The sequence below is a fragment of the Lissotriton vulgaris genome, chromosome 8, assembly GCF_964263255.1.
Source record: "Lissotriton vulgaris chromosome 8, aLisVul1.2, whole genome shotgun sequence".
Taxonomy (NCBI): Eukaryota; Metazoa; Chordata; class Amphibia; order Caudata; family Salamandridae; genus Lissotriton; species Lissotriton vulgaris.
In genome coordinates, this window is record NC_141696.1 from 1045414146 (window position 1) to 1045440386 (window position 26241).

The following is a 26241-nucleotide window of genomic DNA, read 5'->3' on the forward strand; positions in this document are numbered from 1 at the left end:
TTCTGTGGGCAAAGCATTCCAGATCCTGGGAGCCATTCCAGAACAGGCCCGGTTGTAAGGCCCGGTTGTACGTTTTTTGGGGGGCAAATTGTTGTGGTTTCAGTAAAAGATTCTTGGAGCTTCTGGAGATCTCTTACCAGCAGATAGTACCAGTTTCTGAGCTAGGTAGCTCAGGGAATTGTGGTGTATGGTCTTGTGCTTCATACATGCTATTTTCAGGAGAATTCTAGCCTCAAACGGTAGCCAGTTGAGGGTTCTAAGGTCTGGTGATTTGTGAGAGGATTTCTTTGTTCCTGTGATGAGTCTCGCAGCTGAATTGATAGCAGCTCTTAACGTGGCTGTCCACAATCTAGGGAGGCCGCATGAGGTTACTGCCCCATATTCCATTCTTGGAATTACTAGGGCCTGAACTGCTTGCTTAAAGTCATTTGCTGGCAAGAAGGGGTTCAGTTTTCGAAGTGTGTTCGGGTGGAAATTTACTACTTTTGTGGAGGCACTAATGTGCTTCTGTATTTTTAGGTTTCTGTCCAGTGTCATCCCTACTGATTTCGCTGATTCGACAATGAGCGGTTGCCCTTGGAGTGCAGTGAAGTGCTTCATCCATTTCAGGATGGTGGATGATTTGTTCGGGGGGGAAATTAGGAGGAACTCGGTTTTGAGGGCGTTTAGTTTCAAATGGTTTTCGGCCAGCCATGTTTGAGTTTTTTGTAGTGTTTTTGTAGTGTTGAGAGCTTTAATGTTCTCAAGTGAATGGATCTTGATGTAGAGTTGGGTGTCGTCTCCATACATATGGAAATGTACCTCTGAGATGCAGAGAAGTTCAGTGAGAGACTCCATGAAAAGGTTGCGTAGTGTGGGTGAGAGGGAAGATCCTTGCGGTACTCCTAACATAACTGGCACAGGGTTGGACAAGGTTTGATTGACTTTGAATCTTTGAGATCTATTTTGGAGGAAAGAGGTAAACCAGGTAAGCACGGACCTGGATATTCCCATTCTAAGTTTCAGGAGTTCTAGCAAGTTGTCCTGTTTGACGGTGTCAAATGCAGATGACAAGTTGAGTAAGATTAGTAAGCAGGCTTCATCTTGCTCAAGGATTTTTAGAGCGTCGTCAATTCTGTGTGTTGTTGGACTTGGCTCTTCTGGCAAGTTCACCCCTGAACTTTTTGCCTTTTAATATTACATATATATAGTGATTTCTGGTCTTTGCGCACTTTGACACTGTGTCCCAGTGTAAAGTGTGTGCGCAGTCTGAGAGCGTGTGGTGAGACTGGCCTGCCCTCCGATAGGAATGCATGGGGGATTTGTGTGTCCAAGGTAGTTCCTTATGTGTGGGGAGTGCAGGGTCGAGTTTGGTATGTGCGGACTCGTGAGATTGAATGCTGCGCAATGATATGTGCAGATTTAGTGTGTCTAGTGTGGAAGTGCCACTTCTACAAGTTGACATGTCTGTGCAGTGAATGTGATTGACTGTCTGGCTTGTGATTGGCTGGAGCTGGCTGGTGTGCCTGGCTCCAGGAGTCAGGATGGGTCTGCCCCTGTGGTGAATGGAGAGATCTGCATGTTGATGGGAGGAAGGAGTGCACCTGGGACCTGAATAGGGCTAGACCTTCCATCCACAATGCTGGCTCCACCCCCTGTGGTGTGTCTGATGTCCCTGACCCATCCTGTGAATAGGCAGAGGGGCTGAGCAAAACAAAGTGCTCAAGAACCAGTTGCATCTGGTTTGCCCCTTGCCTACACCTTTGAAGACAAAGGATTGCTGTGTATAAAAGAGGGGCTGTGACCCCAAGTAAATGTTCTTGTTTCCTGACTTGAATCAACCAGTGGCGTGCTTCTTCTGGGGCCCAGGTGAAGGCTTGCCTCCCTGGGCACTGCCCAGCCCATGGATGCCCTAGATGCCTGGATAACTGGTGTTCTTGCTTGGATCCTTACAGAAGGGGGTTTGCTGCTAGTGGGGCCCAGGAGGGACCTCCATGGGGACTGTCTCCTTGCTGGAGTGCCCTGTGTGCTGGACCCTGGACTCTGCATTGCCCCTCCTGATGTCCAGGACCTTGTTGGACCTTTTTTCCTCCTTTGCCTTGGCCCCAGTGCTGTGGCTGCCTTTAGCGCCTGTAAGCGCTACCTTTCACTTGCCCAGCGGAGGAGGAGTGCTTGGGCTTGACAGCGCTGTGCTGCCCTGTTGTCTTGGAGGAATCCCCGGCGTGGGGATCCCCCCAAAATGGTTCCACTGCGGGTGCCCACCCCGCTTATTTAATTATTTTTATTACGGGTGCCCATTGAATTTATTGGAGCCTTAGCGGGTGCCCACTCTGCTTCTACTTTTTGTTTGCATACCGAGGGTGCCCACCTCTCATTTTCAGATGTAGAAGTCACTGACGCGGCCCTGTTCGGCTGAAAGCAGGAAGTCAGGCGGTGTTATGCCTGACGGTGGGCGGGACTTCCGGTTTTTGCAAGGGAAGTCCCGCCCCAGCTGCCGGCACCTGAGCAATGGAGGGAGACTCCAGGCGGGTGCCCACGAGGCGCTGGACTGTGCCCGGGCGAAGCAAGAGTGGGCCATGGTCCTCGGGGCTCTCTGTGCAAGAAGGGAGCCCCGAGCCCATCCTGACTGTGGGCGAAGCTGGCGCATAGTGAAGGCGGGGCTCTTGTGAGGAGAGAGAGCCTCACAAGCTCCGCCTGTGTCCTGCGGAGGGGGGGCACGAGGCACATTGCCGGTGCCTCCCCCCTGCCGCATGGTGAGAAGTGCCGCCAGAGGAGACCAGTACGGTGAGTCGGGGCTGGGCCGGGTGATGTGGGGGCATTTCTGTTTTCGCTCCCCAAGGGAGCAGATGGAGTCTTGTGGTGCCAGTGAGGGCACCAAGTCAGAACAGCCCTGTGTGCGCAGTGGCCCGCTCCAACCTTGCCACAGTTGTTTTAAGGGCCAGAGGGGGCACCGTGCTTTGTCCTGAGCGGCCGAGATGGCAGGGGGCAGCTCCAACGTGATACTTGTTTCAGGAGCCTAGGTGGCTCCCCGCCCCTATTAGTTTTCCGAGCCAGATGACTCCAGCAGGGGCAATGTTATTTTAAAGAGCCCCCATCAGGGCCCAGAGGGCACAGTTGTGCAAGGGTCCATTTTGTCTTGTCCCCCGCAGTTCTTTAGGGGACACCCCTACCTTGGCCTTCCATAGCTGCACTGCACTTAGTGCCAGCTGCAGTGATTAGGCCCCAGTGCATTGTTCTCATCTGCCCAGCAAGTAGTGGGCAGTTGCAACGTTTAGGTTCAGGCGCAGTGGCGCAGCCTTGACCTTCGCTGCTTAGGCAGCAGCCCTGACTCTGTGTACATAGGGCATTTGAGCCCCTTCCTAGATGGCCAGTTGGTCAGGGGGGTTGTTACATTTATAGGGCGCAGGCCCTACTGTGATTTATGTGCTAAATGGGATTTAAGTGCTAATGCTTTGGGTGTTAGGAAATGTACTGTGTATAGTATGTTTTGCGCACCCTGTTTGATGCTTCTAGATATGATTTATGCATAGGAGGTTGTTTTGCCTGTTTAGGTTTATGGTAGGAAGATTATACTTCCCTGTGTGATTTACGCCCCTAGTGTAAGGTTTACTTAGGTGGTGAGGGTCTAATGTAGTTTGACTGGTGGGATACTGTGCATGATGGATTTCATGGCACAGACTGTTGCAAGTGCAGTGATTAACAGTGTTTACTGGCTGTACGTTCTATGACCTATTTTTACTTGTATGTTTATGATTGAGTTCACCTTGACCAAGTTATCTATTTTTACCAAGTGCTGATGCTGACAGTGGTCCATGTGGCCCTGTCAGGTGTACATAATTCCTTGTAAATATTGCCCGTGCCAGTTGGCACAATGTATATGGTGTGATTACTATCTGATGTGTTTTGAGAATACAAAGGCTGTTTTTGATATAACCTTCTGTGGAGTTCTTTTTGCGGGGGGCCTCAGATGTTGTTGCTGGTGGGTGCGTGCGCAAATACTTTACACATTGCCTCCGGGATAAGCCTTACTGCTCGTGCCATGCAAACAAGGGGGTGAACAGGTGTTATCTTTGGCGTGTAACTCCCTTGCCTTGACTAGAGTGGTGGTTTCTGCCTGGCTTTGGCGCAAGCCTCAGCCAACCAGAAATCCCATTTCTAACATGTGTCATTGCTGAATCGGTACTGTGGCCTGCACGGAAGCCAGATTGGTATTGGTTAAGCAGGTTGAATTGATCAATGTGGTTGCTAAGCTGAGTGTGAACACATTTTTCCAGGAGCTTGGCTAGAGTGGGGATGTTGGATATTGGGTGCTAAATATTTAGGTCTGATGGGTTAGCTGTTGGTTTCTTTAGAATAGGGGAAACCTGCCCTGTTTTCAGGATATCTGGGATGGTACCTTGACAGAGGGAGGTATTTATAATCTTGGTCCAGAGAGGTAGTTACAATGGTATGAATTCTTTTAGGTAGTTAGCAGAAAGTGGGTCCGTGAAGTGGTTGGAGGGATTCAGGGCATTTAGTGTCTTTAGTATAGAATCTTCACTATAGGTGTTGAAGTAGGACCACGATGCATTAGTTTTCAGGTTGAGTTTTGTGGAGCATTTGACTGAGGCACCTGGCAGGGTAGTGCAGAGTTATTTTGCATGGTCATCGGAGATAAAAGATCATTGACTAAGTCAGTTGTTATGGCATCCGATTTTGTAGTGAAAAATGAGGCGAATTCCTCACAATTAAGTTTGGTGTCAAAGGTAGCCCTGGGGTGAATGGGAGCACTCTTGGTTTGTGCTTTTTCTAGATCGAATATTTTTTTGGGGCGGTTTTTGGCTTAATCTAGTTGATTCTTGAAGAAGTGGGTTTTAGATCTTCTGATCTTTCTGAAGTAGGCGGTTCCGGTTATGTTTTGCAGTTTGAGGTGTTCGGCTGAGTGAGCTGATCTCCATCGTCTTTCAATCAATCTAAGTGAGCGTCTGTCCTCATTTAGCCTACCATAATACCAGGGTTTTGAGTCTTTTATGGTGGTTCTTTTACATTGTAGAAGGGATATTTTGTCTAGTAGGCTATCCATGGAGTGGAAGTAGTGGTCAGGTAGGCCTTGTACATCGGTAAGGTATTCCAGGGGACCTAGAGTGTTTGGAATAGCAGATGTTAGTAGGTCAGAGCCGACGTTTTTCAGATTTTTCTTCCATATCTTTGTCCTCACCAGTTGTGTTGGAGGCCTTATGGCAGATACAATGACATGGAATGACATGATGTGATGGTCGGACCAATCACAAGGGAGGATCGAGTCAAGTTGAATGGAGTCAACTTTAGAGATGTCTAGGTCGAGGGTTGCTCCTTTGTCATGTGTGGGACTGTAACAGAATTGGGTAAGATTAAGGTCTGATAGGAAGGCTTTGAGGCTGTTGACCTCTGGGTCATTCAGGACGTCCCTGTGGAGGTTGAAGTCGCCCAGGAATATTTGCATATTGTGTAGGTCGTTGTTTGTAGAAAGAATCTCCATGAAGTGTTCTATGAAAGTGATGTTATCACCTGGAGGGTGGTAGAATGTGTGAAATGAGCAAATGTGTTTGTTATTTCTAGAGATGTTTAAACAAATATATTCACAAGAGGATGGTGCTAGGGCATTGAAGATGATCACTGTTAGATTGCTCTGATGTAGGCACGCGAACCCACCACCCGGGCTATCAAATCTGTTAAGTCTGGTGATGTCATAGTCAGGGGGTACAAGTATGTCCAGGATGGGTGTAGATGATTTATTTAGCCTTGTTTCCGTCAGTATGAGGATGACTGGCTCGTTTATGAGAAGAAGGTCAGCTATATCAGCTGCATGTTTAGACGCAGACCTACAGTTCAGGAGTATACATTTTAGCCGAGTCGTGTTGGGTAATACAGTGGGTTTGGATGTAAGAGGGATTTGTGTGAGGTTGCTTTCAACTATTCCTCTGTAGTTGAGTCTTGTATATCTGTTTGTGTTTATAGGGATAGACTGGATTAAGGAGTCTATAGGTAATTTATCTGTGTGCTCCGGGTTATGGAGGAGGTAGGACTGTTCGTAGGAGCGAAGTAAGGCACCTAATTCTTTAGATGATAAGGTTTTTTTCAACCTGGTTGGGCGGGATAAGGCATTATGGTAAGGCACTGTATTCCATTTTGGGGGTATGTGCTTTTGGGAAAGTTCTTTTAGATAATGGGTGTGGTTAGAATTTTTTATGTGAGGGTAAGCTCTGGAATCATCATTTTTAGGGTGCACATGCTTGGGTTGCTGAAGAATCAGATTGTGTAGAGTTTGGATGTCAGCTTTGACTTGCTGCAAAGATAATAGTATCTTGTCCAGTCTGGGGTCTGTAGTGAGACTTTCCATATTAGCAGGATGGGCTGTAGGAGGAGGAGGAGTAGTTGTTCCTTGCTTGCAGTTTGAGGAGGCACCACCTCAGGCTCCTTCTGTCGAGATCTTACTGTGATTAAGTGGATGGAGAGTGGGAGAGAAGAGGTAGGGTGTGGCGGGGTCTGGGAGAGGGTTGTCTGAGTGACTGTGGTGGTATGGGTGGGGGTATCAGGGATGGATGTGACTTTGGGAGGTTGGGAGGAAGGGTTTTTTTTGAGTGGAGCTATGACGTTGAGTGATGGATTGTCTAAGAGGTGTGTGTGGGGCTCTGGGAGTATTGGTGAAGGGTAGGGGTGATAGAGCTTGGTGGGGAGATAGTGTGTGTGGCGGTGGTGTTAGGGTACGAGAAGGGCTTCTGATAGTATGAGTTGTTAGCTTGGGTGCTGATTAATCTGGGGTGGGTGTCTGTGCAGAGGGGGACTGCTGGGTCTGCTGACTAAAATGGGGATCAGGTTGGGAGTTGGTAAGTAAGCTGTGGTTGGTTGCTTTATCCTTGATGAGTGGAAAGATATTGTCTAGTAGGTTTGGATTGTGGTCCGTTGACTTCATGAGGATGATCCCAGTATGATAGATAGAAATTGTGGCTGCTGCTTTGTAGAATGGAGAAGGGAGGATAGATAGTGTGAGGCCGTGCGCTGTTTTCCTCATGTTGGCTACATTAAAGATCTATCTCCTCCAGCCTTTTCAGATGCTTTTATCAGTGACACTAAACTTAGGCCTCTAATATCACTCTCTCCAATGGTGAACATCATTGCCAGTGAGAATGTTTGCAAAAATGTTGACTCAAATGTTGATTCAGTTGATCCAAATTTGCCTAAAACCAACTTGCCCATGGAAGAACCTAAAGGTTCATAAGGTATAGGGGGAAAAAGAAAAGGGCAGAGGTGGGGGAGGCAGGTACCAAGTCTAAGGGACGGTGCCCCTTTTTAAAAAAAGACTAGGAAAGAACGTTTAAAGGGAAGTGTTAGCAGAGCAAGAGGGGCTTCCCCTAAGAAAATAGGCACCTCTTTTCTTCATAGATTAAAACAAATGATATTAGAGACTCTTAACCCTATTTTAGAACGCTTGGGCCACAATGAAGAGCAGGTTTGTTTAGTGTTGGAGACTCAAAAAGGAGACCAGTACATAGCTCTTTAAAGGATGTGGCTACACATACTGATAATCATGAAACTGCCCCTGTTGGGGTGAACACTCTTTTAAAAAGAACACAAACTCCTAATTTGAAGGTGGCTCCTCCCAGTAATCCCATATTGCCAAATGACCAGGGTCCATGCGAACGGTTCCATTTAGGAGAACAGGTAATGAAGGCCAAGGGTTCGAATTACTGGTTGGCAGATAAGGGGTAGACTGCATCACACTAACTCCAATTGTCCAACTCCTCCACCTACTTAAGTGGAAGGGGTGCAAGATTGACTACATTTACCACCAGACTGTACCCCTTATAACCAGGTACTAGCTGGAATACCCCCTTTGCCACCTGGTTCCTATGAAGACTTTCAACGTTTCAAGAGTAAGTCAAGTCAGCCCACTGGTGTACTTGTAAAATATTGTGTCAGCTCAAGTTGCTTGATAAGATCATTATGGCACGGTGGGTGGAAAGGATGGGCCGCACACCGAAACTTGTGGGTGGTGACTGTGTGATTCTAACCTTTAGGGACCCTAGATGTGCTCTCTATGTGCTGACACAATTAGAGAATGTGATGGACATGAATGGTCCACTTAGGGTATATCCCCTAGGATTCTTCCATCCCCCCACACCTGATCTAACTTTTTAGAAAAACAAGATCACCGTAGACCCAATCTTTGTAATTTTACAAACCCTCAGCCTATCACCCAGACAAATACCTTTGAAGTTCTGCCTGGTTTCACTGCTATTGATTGACTGCAGGTTCAGCCCAATCTGCCAGACGACATGGAATGTTTGGTTAATTTATGTAATATTCAATGTGAGGAGGTTAACTTACTTGAATAAGTCATTTCTGTGAATGATTGTATATTTGAGGTCCCTGCTAATATAGGTCAGGGACTAGTTGAGCAGGAAAATGCAGCTAGGGGAGTTGCTATTGCCCACCATAACAATATGAAGACATCTTTGACAGGCATCCCCAAATTGAAGGAGGAAGCCATCACGTTCTCCTTTAAAATAAATGATAAGACAGATTTCAATGGAAATCTCACATATTGGCCACCTGGCTCCAGGAATAGATTTGTATCTTCCATTCAGAGTCTTTTGAATTCCTGTATCGAATTCTCTAATTTCGCATTAGTGGGGGATTTTAACTTCCATTTGGAATCTAAGGTATGCAGAGACACAATTAACCTAATTGATTGTTTAAAGAGCTTTGACTTAAATCAAATTGTCACCGAACCAACACACATTGGCAACCATAAACTTGATGGTGTATTCACTAATCATGCATTGATCTCCATCCGCAAAACTTTGCTTGAAGGCCTGGACAGACCACAGTGCTGTATTTTTTGAGTTTCTAAAATACACAATAACAACAACACAACTACAAGTCGCCCTTGGCATAAGTTAACCACTCTAGAGTTAGACCAGGCCCTATCTCTAACCACACCCAACCTAAGTACTGAACTGAATTTTGCAGCTCGCAACTTTGAAAGCCAGATCGAGTCAGCGGTTAACAAGCTTGTGCCCGAAAAAACAGAAATGCAACCATAGAAAGAAACTGTCAGCACCGTGGTATACAGCAGAACTGAAAGTATTAAACTAAAAGTGTAGGGCTGAAGAACAAACCTGGAGGAAAGACTACTCGCTAGAGAAAAAAAAAACCAATACAGAAAAGCTATTGAAAACTACAAAAAAGCTGTTATTACAGCAAAATCATGCTTTTCTACTGAGAATATTACCTTGGTAACAAACTCAGCCAGAGAACTGTTTAAAACAGTCACAACTCTATCTAAATAAGATGAGTGCAAACAGCACACCCCCAACGCTAATTTCTTTAATAAATTAGCGGACTTCTTCCTCAGCAAAGTAGAAAGTGTTTTTGACGAAGTCTCTAGCCTTCAAACCATAGATTGCCTAGATGTAACAGATGTTCTAGAAAATGGGGAAAAGACTGCGCAGGCACAGCTTAGCTGTTCCAGATGACTAACGCCCAAGCGTGTGGAGAAACCTTTCATGTCTACCAAATCAGGCTCCCCATGGAACCCCTGTACGGCCATGGTCCACCGCCTAGCACCTAACACCATAGAGGGCCACTTAGCACCTCTCTTAAATACCATGCTAAATGCTGGTTTTTTCCCAAATATTTGGAAAAAATCTCTAGAACGGCCTATCCTGAAATAACCTTCAGTGGACCCCACTGAGATAAAAAATTATTGTCCAATTTCATGCCTGCCATTTCCTTCCAAAATTCTGGGTAAAAGCGCTTAATGAAGAACTGCGAGATTTCCTGGAAGTAAACGACAAAATGGACCCAGAAAAACAGGATTTCCGCCTCTACACAGCATGGAGGCAGCCCTCATTGGAGCCACTGAGGAGATCCACTGCCAGTTAGATGGAGGAGGGAAGGCAATTCTTATCTTGTTAGACCTCTCAGCGACATTTGACATGGTAAACAATAAAGTATTTGGTGCTTAGCCGAAATGGGGATCACAGGTATAGCCTCCAAGATATTTAAATTATTCCTAACAAACTGAGAACAAACTGTCACAATGGATTGGCACAAATCACATCCGTACGGCCTGCCATGTGGAGTGCCTCAATGATCGTTACTGTCACCAACCTTGTTCAATGCTTATGTGACCCCTCTTGCACAACTCATCCGCTCCCACGGTTTCACAGCTATTTGTTCTGTGAACAACACACAAATAGTGGTGTCCATTTAATAGGTTGGATGTGTGATAGCTGCTTAAAATCAAACACTGATAAAACCGAGGTGCTACTCTTTGAAAAGAACACTGACCTCTGGAATAGTTAGACGTCCTTCATGATAATCAGCTATTCTTGTCAAATCAGGTCAATTCCATTACATCGTCTTGTTATCACACCCTGAAGATTATAAGAAAAATCTTTCCATTTATCCTGATGGATTTAAGGAAAATAGTGATCCTAGTGTTATCCAGGATAGATTACTCCAATGCCCTTTACTTACATGCAAATTAAGTAACTATATGCAAACTTCAATCACTCAAAAATGCAGCAGCAAAATCGTTACTTAAACTACCCAAATTTAACTCAGTGTCCAAAGGTTTCCGAGATGTGCACTGGCTGCCCATCCAGGCAAGGGTACAATTCACGTCCTTATGCATCGTCCACAAGACCCTCTACGGGACGGGACCTGTATATTTCAACAACTGAATCAGACGGCACATTCCTCAGCGCTGTCTTATATCGTAGACTGCCTTGCTGTTGGTCATCCCTAGGGAGAAGAAGACCGTAAAGTGGGGTGAAAGAAGTTTCTTCCACCTGGCCCCTAAACTTTGGAATACTCTGCCTTTGAATCGAAAAATGCCAAACAAACACACAATTGTTCAGAAAGGCGCTCAAAACCTGGTTGTTTGCACCCAACTCCTAATCTCATGTTACCCGCACTGTCTTGGATATGACAGCTCTAGCGATAAGACGCCTTGGCATACATGCACTTTATAAAAACCCTATTTAATTTCAGAAACTTTAAAATCCTCTCATGGAACATAGTAGGAATCCGCTCCAAATTATGGACCAAAGGACTGGCTAGCCTTCATTAAAGTTTTTGATCTCTTATGCTTACAAGAAACCTGGTCTTTTGATGATATTTGTATTGATGGTTACTGCTTTTTCTCTGTTGCTGCTACTCCATCTTCATCAGGGAGTGCTAAGGGTGGTATTGTGGTGCTTATTGTGGTAAAATATGGACCTATAGTAGCCAAATGTATAACTGTATCTTCTTGGGACCAATTGATAACGATATCTGGTTTGGCTAAGGTCAAATATTATTGGTAGATTGACACAACAAAATGTTTAATAAGGGAAACTATCAAGTAATAAAGTTCCTGCAAATGAAAATTATTCAAGCCACTATGAAGTGGCAACCTCTATGCATTTTATGGGTTAGGGATTTTAATTGTACAATCTGTAAGTTCTGCTCTGATCGGGTGTGTGGGCCGCAAGGCGATAAGGGAGCATCCCCTCACCCATTTCAATAATTATCTTCAGGGTGAAACTTTCAACTCTATTCTTGCGGCAAATGCTTTAAGTTTTTTAAACATGATTGTAATCCTCTCATGCAGTACCCACATTTTATTGGCAGTGGTAGGGCTAGTGCTATTGACTTCATGCTAATGTCAAAGAATTTTACCACCCTTGTTCAGAATTTTAAGGTCGAACCAAATTGTGCAATCGATCATCATCCTCTTATTGCCTCTCTTAACTTGAAACTGAAAATGAGGCATAGTGATAAACACCCTATCAATTTTAACCATAACAAAGGAATTAGACTCAAATGGGGACTGATAAACCTGTTAAAAACTTGATAAAAACATAATTAAAAGCATCTTTAACCTAATAGATGAATGCCTGCAGTCTAACTCCTCCCCAGCAGAATTGGTTCAGGCTTTCAAGCTACTGCGCTGTGATGTAACTCAGAGGTTGACTAGAAAGGCTACTCAAAATCAACCACCAGAGGCCCGATGGTTCAATTCTGAATGCTCCAAGGCCCACAATTAAAAGCTGCTTTACACTCCACCCCCTATGATAGAGAACTAATTAAATAATGAGAAACAAATATGAAAAGGTGATCAAAGCTAGAAAGAATTTAACTGAGAAAAAGGGCGTGGGAGGACCTGGAAAAAAATTAGGCTCTCTTAAAGATTCCAAAAATTCTGGGAAATTATAAACCTCCCATTGTTTACTGCAAATGTGAGGCCGATGGGCTCTTTGATCCTAGGTGAGACATGGGAAGCCCATTTTCACTTTTTTTTACCCTATACACTAGGTGCTAGAGGAGGAAACAGAGGCAATTCCCATTGATCTAACCTCAGCCACACAACTCAGTATATCAATCACAGTTGAGGAGGTGGGGGAGGCCTTAACACAGGATATATGCATTAAAGCGCCTGGCCCAGATGGAGTGTCCCTTTACCGTTTTAAAAGTAATATTAAGTTGTGGGCACCGGTGCTAAAAAACATTTTTAAAGCAGCCATTATTGGCCTATTGCAAGCATCATTGAGGGAAGCAATTGTGGTCCCGGTCTTTAAAAAAGTTGATAGAAGTGACTCAACATGCTGTAGGCCCATCTCATTGATTGACGCCACAGTAAATATTTTGGGCAGGGTCCTTCTTGCGTGTTTGGAAGACTGGGAAACCACAGTATGGTTTTAGGAGGGGGGCAGGGTACAACCAAACAGTGTCTTAACTTATCCTTCATCATTATTAAGCATGTGAGGTCTATAAAGATCTCCATTCATCTGGCCTTCATGGACTTATCTAGCGCCTTTGGCATTGTCAACCGAGATAAATTATGGGCCTTGATGAAAGGCATGGGTGCTAAACAAAACCTTAGTAACTGTTCTCCGTAGGCCTCACTCCAGTACAACAGTTACCACAAGCTTTTGTAGTAAAGGGGAGAAAACTCGACAAATCATTTCAATGGAGGGAGTTAGGGAAGGATGTATTTTAGCCCTTTTTTATTTTTAATTTACACAAACGGGCTGGAGGCTTACTTATTATATAGGGAACTTGATTTCCCCAAAATAGGCAACACTCCTGTTCCTCTTTTATCTTATGCAAAGGATTCAGTTTTATTAGCAAAGACACCCAAGAGCTTGCAGGGATCTCTTGATGCTTTTACTGATTTTATGACCTCTCTTGATTTAAAAGTAAATTTTTATCAAACCATACATAATGGTTTGTGGTCCTAAAGTCACTAAATCTTAAACTTTTACTGTCCAGGGAATGAAGATAAAAGGGGTTAATAACTTCTCACTCCTGGGCAATCTATTTAATGAATACTTGAAAAGGGAACCACTCTTAATAACCAGGGTGCAGCAGAGAAGTAGGGCTGTGGATGCATTATTTTGTGTTGCCAGAAAACTAGGGCACAATTCTGTGAAGGAATTATTTGCCCTTTGCAGAGATAAATATCTCCCTATTGCCATGCATGGGGCTGTGGTTTGGGCTCATATCAATCGAAATAAATGTATTAAAAGAATATTGATGCTACCGAAAAGTGCTTCTACTCTATTTTGCCATACGAAATTGGACCTAGAGTTCATTGAAGACCGTATAGGCAGTGCCCGTTTGCTTCTATGGGTTAAGATCTGGCTCTCAGATAACGTAATGTTTCCAAGAGATGTCATGAAAGACTGTTTAAAAGCAGACAATGTTTTAAAGATTCCCTGATTCATTATCTGAGGAGAAAATATCAGGAGATATATTGTGAACACTTTTTCAAAAACCTTGAAAGTATTCCACCAAATGCCAAGACTATTCTTAAAGAGGCTTATCGCACTAGGGGCAACATGCGCAATTGTCAGCATTATGGCAATAGAGGAGAGCCTTGCCTGCTTCCCTCCTCTATACAATTTTATTTAACCTTTTCTATCAACTTTCAGTTCTGATTTTATTTTACAAGGTTTTGCCTATGCACAATGCAATTTCTGCACGCATTTCCAAGCCAGGAAGGGTTGTCAGACTACTACTAAACTGAACAGAATCCTTACATACATACATTTACATTACAACTTTACGACTTTCGGTATTCACAAAAGGCATTTAGTAGTAGTAACGTTAGGAGTCCTAACTTTACTACTACTTAATGTCTTATGTGAATACCAAAAGTAGTACGTTTAGGATTTTATCTCAGATTACTTCTGTGAATCGGCCCCATTGTGTTTACCGTCCAGAAGCTTTTAGGGTAGTGGGTACTGAAGTTCAGACTGGCGTAAATGTGTGCTTCTACTTCTCTGAAATGGCCTGATGGATTGCCTCTTGAACTGATGAGTTTGAGAAGTACCCCAGACAGAAGAAATAGATTATCCCCAAGCAAAGTGATTATGGGGAGGGCTATGATACAGCCTGTAGTCCCTCCCAAAGCCTTAGTCAACATTCCAAATTACTTGGTACTTTATTACTGTAAAGAAATGGCTGACTGGCTGACGGGCTGATGTGCTGCACTCTATGTCACTTCAGGTTGGGGAAGCTGGAACCTCGCTTTATCGGGAATAATGCATTGACCTCAGGCCCTTGTGAAGAGCATGTATGCAAATCATGTTATGTTCAGCTTCGTTGGTGTGGGCTGTGCCTAGTGATTAACTGTTGTTAAATGTAGTGATCTTCCGAATTGGGTACATGCTGCTCACACTCGTAGAGCCCCATATCCTTTTGAAGATACAGCTCCTGTTTTGGGTGTACTGCAGTCACAGAGAGACAACCGACTCAGGTCAGCCAAGCTGTCAAGGGCACACACATTACCGGCATTCTGTGCATTGGATCTGAGGGGGGTCCAAACGAGTCAGCTCCTGAAGCAATGAAGGGTCACAAAAGGAAGGGCTGATTAGGTGAGATTCACTGTGTCCTTTATTTTCTACACTCTAGAGCGGGGCCTCTGATTCCCCGAGCGGTTGCCGGGCGAGGAGAGGCCTTCACCCACACAATGCTGGGTGAGTATCATTTACCTGGAAATGCCTTTAAATGATGAAGCCATGCTGCTTTCATGTAATGCGGGATGTAAATTATTGCCGCTTTTGGGTGTGTTTTTCATGTTTGTTCTCTGGGTGGTCATGGGGTTTGATGTGTGTGAATGAGTAGATTCTGTATGTCTTTGTTTTTTTGACAGGGAGAAGAACTCAGACTGTCTCCAGGGGACAATGGGCTTCAAGTTCCTGGTAGATATAACAGTATCCAGACAAGCAATTTGATGTTTATACACTTTTCAATGGTTAATGTTTTCTATTTGCAGTAGCGTATTGTTTATTGAGGTCCTGACGAAAGCCGGAGTAATTCTCATCTCGGCTGAAACATGTTGACCATTCCATATCGTCATAATGTTGTCCCATGTTTTGACGACTAGACGGGTTTTTATTCTTGACACCTAGACATTTTCCATTAACAAATCTTTTTGATCTAGGTAGCCAATTTTATCCACTTATTATCATTTGAGCACTGCACTTTATTAGTAAGAATCTTTTCGAGCACTAATATGGCTAATGTATTGACATCTACCTCCGCACCACTACCTCTTGGTCTGGACGGTGCCTAAGTCGATTCACAATTCCCACATGATGAAATTCCGCCATGAGGGTGGTCAGATGGGAATTTCATTACCTATCAGTGACTCTTTCTGCTCTTCCGCACACACTGCCCTGTGATCCTCAGTCATCATCATGACGACACACCTTCCCTGACCTGGTCACCTTCTTGGGTTGTTGTGAGATTCTGACCCCGCCAAGGGGATCAGTACACCTGAAACCAGTAGCCAGATAGCGTAGGCCCAAAAGATTGAGATGCATTTTGACAGAGAGAAAAAACCATGAACAATTGCAGGAGTCATTAGTCAGTCTGATCAAAGTGACAATGATGGTGAAGTGCTGTCAGTGAGACAGTCCAAAGGAGCTAAAGTACCAAGTCAAAAATATGCTGCACCTAAATGGACTTACTTGCCATTAAATGACTGAGAGAAAGCATATCATGCCTTTTGCTACAACAATTTGAAATTGCACGAACTGCTTTGAGAAAATTCGGTGTTCTTGCTGGAATCTGAAATTGATTTATGGATAAAAATGTACTTGATTCAATTTATCATGAAAATATTTTACAGTAAGCAAGAAGTGTGCTATTATTTAGAGATCCCTTTACAAGGCTATAAAGAAAAAGTGAACTGTGCAGCAAAATACTTTTTGTTGAAAGCCTTGTCCGGAAAGCATTTAAACCTTGCCTGTGCTATAACATTACTAAAGCATCTGATCCAAATGTATTGGAAGTTGTGAAGTCTAATTCCCGTGAGATAATGGATCCGAAAGTATAATCACCAAAACCTAAATGTATTTGTGCATGTGTACTTGCCATATTTTCTATAATTCTTGAAGTGATTCTTATAGTTCTGAATCTGCCACATAATGTGTATACAACATGAATTAAGCCACCGTCCGTGCAACAAATATTAGCAAACTAAGAGGGATCTGTACAAGCCCCTATCGCAATGCGACCGTCACTTTTTTCTGTGGCGATAGGGGCCTTGCCTTATGTACAAGGCATCTGTAAACAACCTTAGCTTGGCTTAACACTGCCTTGTACATAAGGCACCCTTTCAAGCTATAGCAAGCACGAAAGGGGCATGCAGTGGGTGTTGCAGTGGGCATTCCATGGCAACACCCATTGTTTTTGACGCTGCCCCCTATGTACAAGAGTGGTGTACATAGGAGGCAGTGCCAAAATTAGGCCCAGGAAAATCCTGGTCTTAAGTTGTCAAAATGAGGAGAAATGCATTATTTCTCCTCGTGTTTGCTTTTTATATGTGTGCTGCCCTGTGCAGCACACATGGAAAAAGCAAAATGCCATGGTTTGTTTATGTGCAGGAAGGTGTCCCTGCCTGTAATAAACAAACCCTTTTAAAAAAATGCCATTTTGTAACTATCATGTGTGCAGCATTTTAGGGTTGTTTATTTGCAGGAAGGAACACCTTCCTACACCTAACCAATCTTTTCCTGCACACTGACACCCTTGCACTCTGTTGCAAGGGTGCCTGTGTTGGCGCTAAGTTGCTAAACTTAGCTGCATTGCCGGGGAAAACTCACGGCTGCACAACATTCTTGCAAATTTGTTGCAGCCTTGCATGTACAAAGTGGCAAGCGTGCCGCTAAAACCAGGAGGCTAACGACATGTTGTACATATTCCCCTAAGTATTTCAGACAATAAGGCATTACATAGAGATCTGTCCACTGGTGATTTGTAAAGGAATGCATTAACAAGAAGTTTGAAGAGACTATGGATGCTCGTGATTGTTATGTGTGCCTGAAACTGCCTACATCAGTAACTGAAGGTGTGACCTACCACCACCTTCCTGAGACCTATGGAATTTCCTGTAGTGTAGCAACCAGTTTATTTTCTGGAAAAGGAAGATTTCATAATTATTACCCTAACTATGATTTAACATTTCTGAAATACCTTTAAGCCTACACAAAGCTTAGACACAGTCTATGCACATAGATATAAATTGACCTGTATTTTACATCAAGTAGAGAAGGAATTTGTAGAATCAGTAGAACATAGACAAAGAGAAATCATGAGTAAAGCTGCAAATCATAAAAAAATTCCAACTTAGGCGCTTAAAGAACCAGCATTTAAAGCAATGGGAAATCAAGCTGCTATAGCTTTTTTACTGGCAACGTAGTGAATAGGTATGTATATTGTGACATAGAACTGAAGACAATATTAACTTTATTAGTTCTAGAGAAGGTGACCATACCTTCCAAGTTTTGGGAAATTGAGGATCGTTTCTGGGAAGAATAGACTCTGTGTTTCCTGGAATTTATTACATTTGTGCAAAAAATGCTTATTACAGGCTGTCTAAAAAATGGTATGGATCCTGATACAAGGGAATAGTTTTTCCAAAAATTGACATTTTTGGAGACATAATTCCCGTGGAGTGATTGTGAATTCTCACAAGATACAGAAACTTTCTACTGTAGTAGACAAGTTGTCTACTGACACCACTTGTGGATTTTTAGCAATAGCCACTGAAATTATTGCTCTGGGGTCTATGGTTCTCCAAAATGTCTTGATCTAAATGTCCTTCTCACAAAGGAAAGCAGAGTCTAATGGATGTTAAAGGTGCAACATTGTTGCACTTAAATTCCAGACAAAAGTAGATATTTGAAACACTACGCACCTTGTAAAGGATTCCAGAGTTTTTAAAGTCTGATGAATCAATTGGGAAAGGACTTTCCTCCACAGGTAGATGGTTTGTAGACTTTGGAAGTGGATTGGTGGGAAGAATCCTGAAGCCTATATTAATCATTGTTATCTTTTATCATCTTCAAGGTTTATAGATGTATGAAATCAGAGAAATAAACAAGAGAAATAAACAAGAGAAATAAAATGGAAAAGATCTGAAATATATTAGAGGATAGACAAAGTGGATACTACGATGATATGAAGTCTTTGGAAAAGTCATGACTGAAAATAAAGAAGACTACTGCAACATGTGACTTCAGATAAGATAATGATGTGATGGCTAAATTCTCCATCAGAGGGGGATTAATGCAGCAGATAAGCAGCTAGATCCTTTGATACGTACCCAGTCCGATTACGTAAAATTTTGATTATTCCATGAACAAACATGCACCAATTATCAGTTGAAGAGATGTCGAAAATAGACATGAGAAAGTTACTGCATCGTAAAAGCAGACATATAAATGTAGAATCAACACAATTACATTCATACAATAATATAGGTTTTTAGATGTATAAATAAACCTTAAAATGCATTTGTAATGTGCCTTAGAGTGCTAAAACGAAGCATTGCATATTACAAAACTCTTAATCTTACTCAATGAAATATTAAAGCATGAAATCTAATGTGAATTAATTACTTTTATTTGTGATATGGAAGGGTTTCATTCAGAATTTCATCATCTCATATGTGAAAATGTGCACCATATGACAAGAGAGTCTGCTGAATAGCCATATCTAGTGCAATTGTTCTGAAACCTTCAGATTATGATCTTCATATATGTACTATTGAAACCCATTTGAAAAAATAATAATATTTGAAGATTTGCAATAACTGTATACGTTGGTACTTGAAAATACAGTAATATGCCATAGTTATACGTGATCCTTATTATTCAACAAATAATATATTATGAATCCTTATAAGTAGAAATAATTCTAAAATATTGATTTTAGCTTATGAATCATTTATTTACATTGCATTATATTCTGCATATTTTAACACAACTTCATTGTAGTACTGCATTTTCCTATTTTGCTCTATATTGCACCAGTGGGAATTTTCCCAAAACTTTCAATGTGAAGCGAAACTGTGTCTTACTAGAAGAGTTCTCACTCGCTTATCAGGACTATTTGCAACAAACGTCATTACTTTGAGAACATCTGTGATGGGAAAATGTCCTCTTGCACTCACTCATGTGCCTGTAGCTAATCGATCATGGTTTGGAGGTTTATGTACAGTGGATGATCTGACAAACTATTTGCCTATACTATAATTCTTCCTTTATGCCATATGACAATCATCCTAAACGAACTGACCAAGGGACTGAGTGGTCTAACAAGATGAGGCGACCAAGGAGGTGTCACCACCGGAAATAAAGGATGATATTATACATTGATCAAGAAGGGACAAATCCATCATTTATCACTCTTGTTCCAATCTTTTCGTTAGAATCAAGCCAGACCTGATCCCAGCGACCGCCTTTTGGGGACCCCATGTGGTTTCTCTTGTGCTGATGTATACTCGGTGTGCACCATTTGTGGACTCTTTTCTTGATGGGACACTGCCCATGAGCTATTGTGGCTCATGTTCTTGCTGAACATTCCAAAATTCCCTTTTCACATATGGAAAGCCTGGATTTATTAGATTGTCCTGTAAACTTTAGAGATTAAATGTTTATTAATAATTTACTACCATGTGAAAATCTTTGATAAAATGTAATTTTAATTAAACCAAAGTTTATGTTTATCATGACTTGTCTCCTTAAGTTGATTTTGCATTCCAATTGATTTGGTAATAACTGGGAAAGATAAATATAGAGAAATCCCCAATTATCAGGTACTAACACTACTATTTTATATTGCTTTAACAGAACTTCTGATTTGCTTAATTTTAGTCAGGTTACATTTATTTAGAGGATTCAGACTAGCAGTAATAATTCTTTATTCATATAGTGTTGTATTTAGATTTATTTCATGAATGTGTTCATTAATTGGATATCCAATTCCTGATCCTTGTTGGATATTAACATGTTAAGTCTCTTATATCTAACCACTCAGAGGCACAATTCGAGATCCATCTGAGGATCAAGTAAGTGTCAGAAGAATTAAGTCATAAGACAACAGTAAGTAAAAAAAGGCCCAATATCTACTTCAACACCACCATTACTCAACTGACTAACTCCTAAGAGAAGCCCTGACAATGACAACATAAAGCTTTGACAAGCTAAGCACCCGGAGCCAGATTTACTAACCTTTCACACAATGCAGCACAGCAAGGCAACTTGCTGTACTGTGTTAAGTGAATGGGTGTGAGCAGAAATGTGTCATATCTACTAAGATATGGTGCACGCCTGCTCTCTCATAGCACTGGTACACTTTAGGTAGCCTACCACCATGATGTGAGGGTGCCTGCATTACAAGGAGAATTGTTTTTTTGCAGACAGAGGTAATAACAAGGAGAAAAACATTTGCTTCTCCCCATTACACCATCCTCCTAGAGGCATAGCGATTTCACACAATCTCAGCAGTGGGGTAACAAAACTTGAGGGGGCCCCCTGTAAAGTGCACGGAGGGGGCCCCCATGCTCTGGACCCAGTCAGAAATTCTCAGGTCCACCTGTGCACATTGCCAGAGGGGGTATCAAGGAGCATAGGGCCCTCCCCACCAAGAGGGCTGCGGGTGCTATTGTTACACCATTGTTTTGAAGTGTTCTATGCCTTTACTGGTGGTGCATTGGATGCGTGACTTGTCAGGAGGGGAAAGGGTCTTGAACTGCAACACAACACATTCTCTCTATTTGCAAGCCAAATATTTAGACAAAACAAGTCAATTGCTAACCAACCCCTTCACACATTTTCTTCAAACATTCTTCACAATTGTTAGAACTGTAGGGCTACTCTGCTGATGGCATAGGCAGTTATACAGTGCTGTAGTTCCGAGTCTTTAAGCTCTGGTGTTCAGACTGGTGGTTAACAATATCTAGCTCCCTGCGTCTGTAATAAACATGTGATGACCAAAATCTTGTTTTTGGTCTCAAGTGTGCCACTGCCCATTGTTTCTGGGTCCTAGACGTGTGACTATCCCCTGTGAAAGAACATTTTAAATAAATGTGCACCCTTACATGTTAGAACCACAATCCTCCCTTGAAGCGCTTCATAATTAGTATGAAGGGGCTCCAATTATTGGGTAAAGCAACACTTTAGTTTTCATTTCGTTTCATCTTGTGGTATCTACCTAGCTAATAATGCCAATGGGCGCCGAGACATCAGTCTGCCACTGCTTGCCCTTTATGTCCCATTTCAGCTAGATCACAGATTCGGATGACATGGTCCATTCACTGCAGACGTTGATGCTCAGCTCCTTATTTTATGCCAACCACCACACCAAGATGTAAGAAGAAGATCCCCTATAGAGCCTGTGAGAATGATATTGAAACCCATGTTAGTAGGATAACTCAGCAGGCTGGACGCACACTGCAGAGATCTCTGTGAATGTTGCAGGAAATAGTGGGGCATATTACCAACAACTAGCGATACTTTTTGTCTCTAACTTGTTTAGAGACAAAAATTATCGCCGCACATCGGCGATTTTTATCGCAGATAAACCTTGCTATTAGCAAGGTTTATCGCAAATGCGATAAAAAACGGCCGCAATGCATGAATATCGCTGAAAAGTCAGCGATATTGATGCATTATCGAACAAATGCTCTTAGCCATGTTATCCACCTCCCATTTAAAGCCAAAAAAGCGGACATAAACCCCCTTGATAATATGCCCCAGTGTTCCTACAGGGCTCTTCCTTGCATCACAAGAGACCGATGAAGGAATGACCAATGAGGTGTTTGCACCTATTACACAAATATCACACAAGAGAGAAATAAACTTGTGAGGGCTATATAAACACTTAAATATTACATTGCTGTGAAGACGCCCACTTCAAAGTAACACAACGGCTCACAAGGTAATATAACCTTAAACACAACCTCCCCACACAGGTAAACCATGCTTTGTGTGAGTTCCTCCTCAGTGCTGTCCTGGGCTGAACGTTAATCTGTAGACATAGGAAATGCAGTCTCTAGAATTTAAAACGTTTGTTTTCATAATACATTAAATACGTTTTCCCCGAAGAAAAATGGTGAAAACATACGATGTGTACACTGCCCAGAGCCAGTAGCAGAACAAAATGTGAGACCTCCCCCTGCGTAGTGCACGGAGGGCTCCCCTTCCGCAATTACTCAGTAGCCCACAGGCCATGGTACTGCACTGAGGGAGCCCCCTGGACCATGGGTCCCCCCGCTGTGGGGGCTGCCAGGGCCTTTGCTACACCACTGAATCTCAGGTTTGCAAACTTTTGTAAATCTAGGATTGTGTGAAAACCATGAGTGGTTGCACGGGAGCTCCCATGCCCCAACCTTGGAATGCCTCCCAGAATGAAATGTAACGCAATACAGGTCAGGCCATTACGTTGCATTACATTTCTTTACAAAGCAACGCAGGTTGCATAAAATCGCCCCATGCGTGGCTTTGTAAATATCTACTAGCATTTTGCGTTGTGACTGCGCCACAAAGGTTTCCCAACCACAATGCAAAATGTTAGCTTTGGTTGTGTGCTGCCCAGTGCAGCACACATGCAAAGTGGGAAAAGTTAGGAAAAATAGAAGCATTTTCCTTTTAACACCTCCTTTCAAGGGGCATTCATTTTTGGCACAAAACCCTATTTACTAAAGTTATTTGATAGGGTTTTGCATCAAAAAACATGGGGCCTCATTTATGAAAAGTGACGCATTGCTGCGTGAAAACAGCGATGCGTCACTTTTCATTGCACCCTCCTTGCGACACCAATGATGCGTCATATTTACATTATGACGCATCATTGCGCAAGGAGTTACAGACACGTCAGTATTTCTGACGTATCTGTAAGTGCAAAAGTGACGCATTGCTGCAGTGTGTCACAAAAGTGACGCAACTCCAGCAATGCGTCCTTTCACAAGGGGCAAGCCCCATGTGAAAGGGCCTACGTCAGTCTTACGCCTGCTGTGAGGCAGGCGCAAGATTTTGACGCAACGGCGTCCTAGAAGTGACGCAGTGAAATCTCATAGATTTCACTGCGTCACTATTACGAGGCTTTTTGTGGGGGAACGCCCCCTCTGCATACATTATACCTGGCGCAGGTATAATGTGGCGCAGGGGTTTACAAAAGTGACGCATCTACCTAGATGCGTCACTTTGTAAATATGGCGCAACAAGGCGCATTTTTTACGCCACTGGTGCGTCACAAAAAGTGACGGACCAGCGGCGTAAAAGTGACGCAAGGGCTCATAAATGAGGCCCATGGGTGGTTGCACAGGAAGACTCATGTACCCCCCATGGTACACACCATTGACGCAGAATAATGTATTCTATCCCCACTTGCATACCTGATGACGAACCCCCTCCCATGTATTATGCAACTCTCGTTACTATAGGAGTATAAATACCAATACTGTATAGTGAACTACTTTGCCACGAAGAAAAGCCAAGCATGTCGATATCTAAGTTAGTCTGACAGGGTGACCGGGATACTGTACATGCAAATCTGCCCAGGTTCACCTCTGCTAGATGTGCAATCTCTTTGTCAGATCACTTTATGCACCCATGCTCAATGGAACCGGTGACATTCGGCATACAGCGCACGGCTCACGACGCCAGAGTACGGGATCGTTTCTTCCTTCCAGCGGAGAGATGCAAGTTCAGGCACTTAATTAAAGGTTGCTGAAAGGTACACGCAGATTTCTCAGAGGCAAAACCACACGCATTAGTTTTCTGTCCTAATAATTTCTTTGGCTTGTTAAAACAATAATAATCACACCAAATTAGTTTCCCGCTTCAGATTGAAGTCCATGAGCTAGTTTAACTGAAAAACGGTATTATCGGAACCAAAGCATTCTTGCACAATGCACCTTTTCACAAATTTCGCATTCATTTGTTATGAAACTTAAAAATTAAACAGCAATTTAGGAACACACACCATAAGCTAATATACTTGTCATTTTATGAAATAAGGTATTTCCTTTTTCGATCAATACTTAATTTGACAACAAACTGTATTCTGAAGTTCAACAGTGCCATCTAGCGGCTGTAATTTTACCTAAATTTCTTCACACATTTGATGCACTTTTTACCGTTCAAGTTTACAAGGAAGTAGACAAATTCACAAATAGAGAATGCAGAATGGAATTTCTTTACTGCAGCACAAAATCGATCACTGTTTTATTCCGTGAATGTAAAATATGCCTACTGAGCAATACAGTAGTAGTAGTCAAATTTTGTTCACAGAGTGCAGTAGATATCAATTCAAATTTGTAATTTAACAGATAAAGACATTGACCATAATGTAACTCAGATAGCCTGTTTGACTTTAATGAATGCAACGCAGCGTTCATGGAAGTTAGTCCTCTGACGTGCGATCACGCAATCAAGCAGGCATGGTGGATATTTTGAATACGATGCTAATTTTCATTATTAAGTTTAGCTTGATGGTACCGTCGTCAGCACGACTTATTGTAAAAAATTCTTTAACATATCAACAGAATGGGTTTTGGGTCATCCCCATAGGACTGTTCACCTTTCACTTCAAGTTGTTGGCTGGTGCATCTTTCAACCTCAAACTTAATCAGCATACACTAATGGGAATATTTATGAGAGGCTTGCGTAGTGTTGGCAACACGCAACGAGGTACATGCTTGACACGAACCTCTAAGTCCGATTTTTGAAGCTACGTGAAGACACTGTGGGGCAGAATTATGAGGCCGTTGCGCCTCTTTGCGCCGCAATTGCGTCACTTTATTTGACGCAACTGCGGGCAAACAATGCGCCCTATTTACAAGGTGACGCATCTATGAGATGCGTCACGTTGTAAAGCACTGCCCCATAAGGAGGCGTTCCTGCGCGGGGGGGCGTTCCTGCGCAGGAACGCCTCCTGAAAGTGGCTGAGTGAAATCTATGAGATTTCACTCAGTCACTTTCAGGGCAATGCTGCGTCAAAACCCTGCGCCTGCTTGAAGCAGGCGTAGGTCTTGATGCAGCATTAGTAGAATGGGGCACCCCCGAGCCTTGCTGGAGCTGCGTCGCGCTTGCGACGCAACTCCAGCAATGCGCCACATTTCCGGCACAGATGCGTCACGCATATGTGCCGTTTTTGCACCATGGTGCGCCGCATTATAAATGCGGCGCTCCATGGGTGGCGTAGCTGTGGCGCACTGTGGTGCACGTTAACTGGCGCATCCCTCGGGATGCGCCAGTTAACATAAATCTGCCCCTTTAAGTGGCTCCGAGTGACTCTAAAAATCTGGAGTAGCACAATGCAGAGCCAATCGCTGTGTTGCCTTACTCTGCCCTGGAAAGGAGTTCCATTGGTGTTGCGTGAGTGTTCACACTCAACTTCCATGGTTTTTGACGCATTCCCAGGTTTATAAGAACTTGTGATCTTGGGAATGAACCAAAATCTTCTCAGGGGTATCGTAACACGGAGAAATATCTTGATTTCTCCTCCTTTATTCCTCTACGTGTGTGTGCTGCATTCTGTAGCACACATAGAAAGATGAATATATCTCCCAAGCTTGTTTTTGTGCAGGAAGGTGCCCCTTCCTGCACAAAATTATCCAGTATGCAACACAGGCCCCCTTGCACCGTGGTACAAGGGTGCCTGCTCTGGCCCTAGGCAGCCAAAAGCAGGGCCAGACTGGGCACCCAAAGCAGCCCTGGCAATGTTGATATACCAGCCCCCTCCCCCTCCTGCTGCCTTTGTTATCGGGGGCCCATATAGCAGTTCCACTGCAAAATCGGCCCACAGTAACAACAACGGCCCCCAAGGCGGCAAAATCGCCCCCCAGCCTTCCAGCCTCCTGGAGAAATGCCAGATGCCTGCTATGGTCAGTCCAGCCCAGGCCAAAAGGGCAACATGCAAGGGAAAAGACAGGAATGCACAGCATTGCCTTAAATA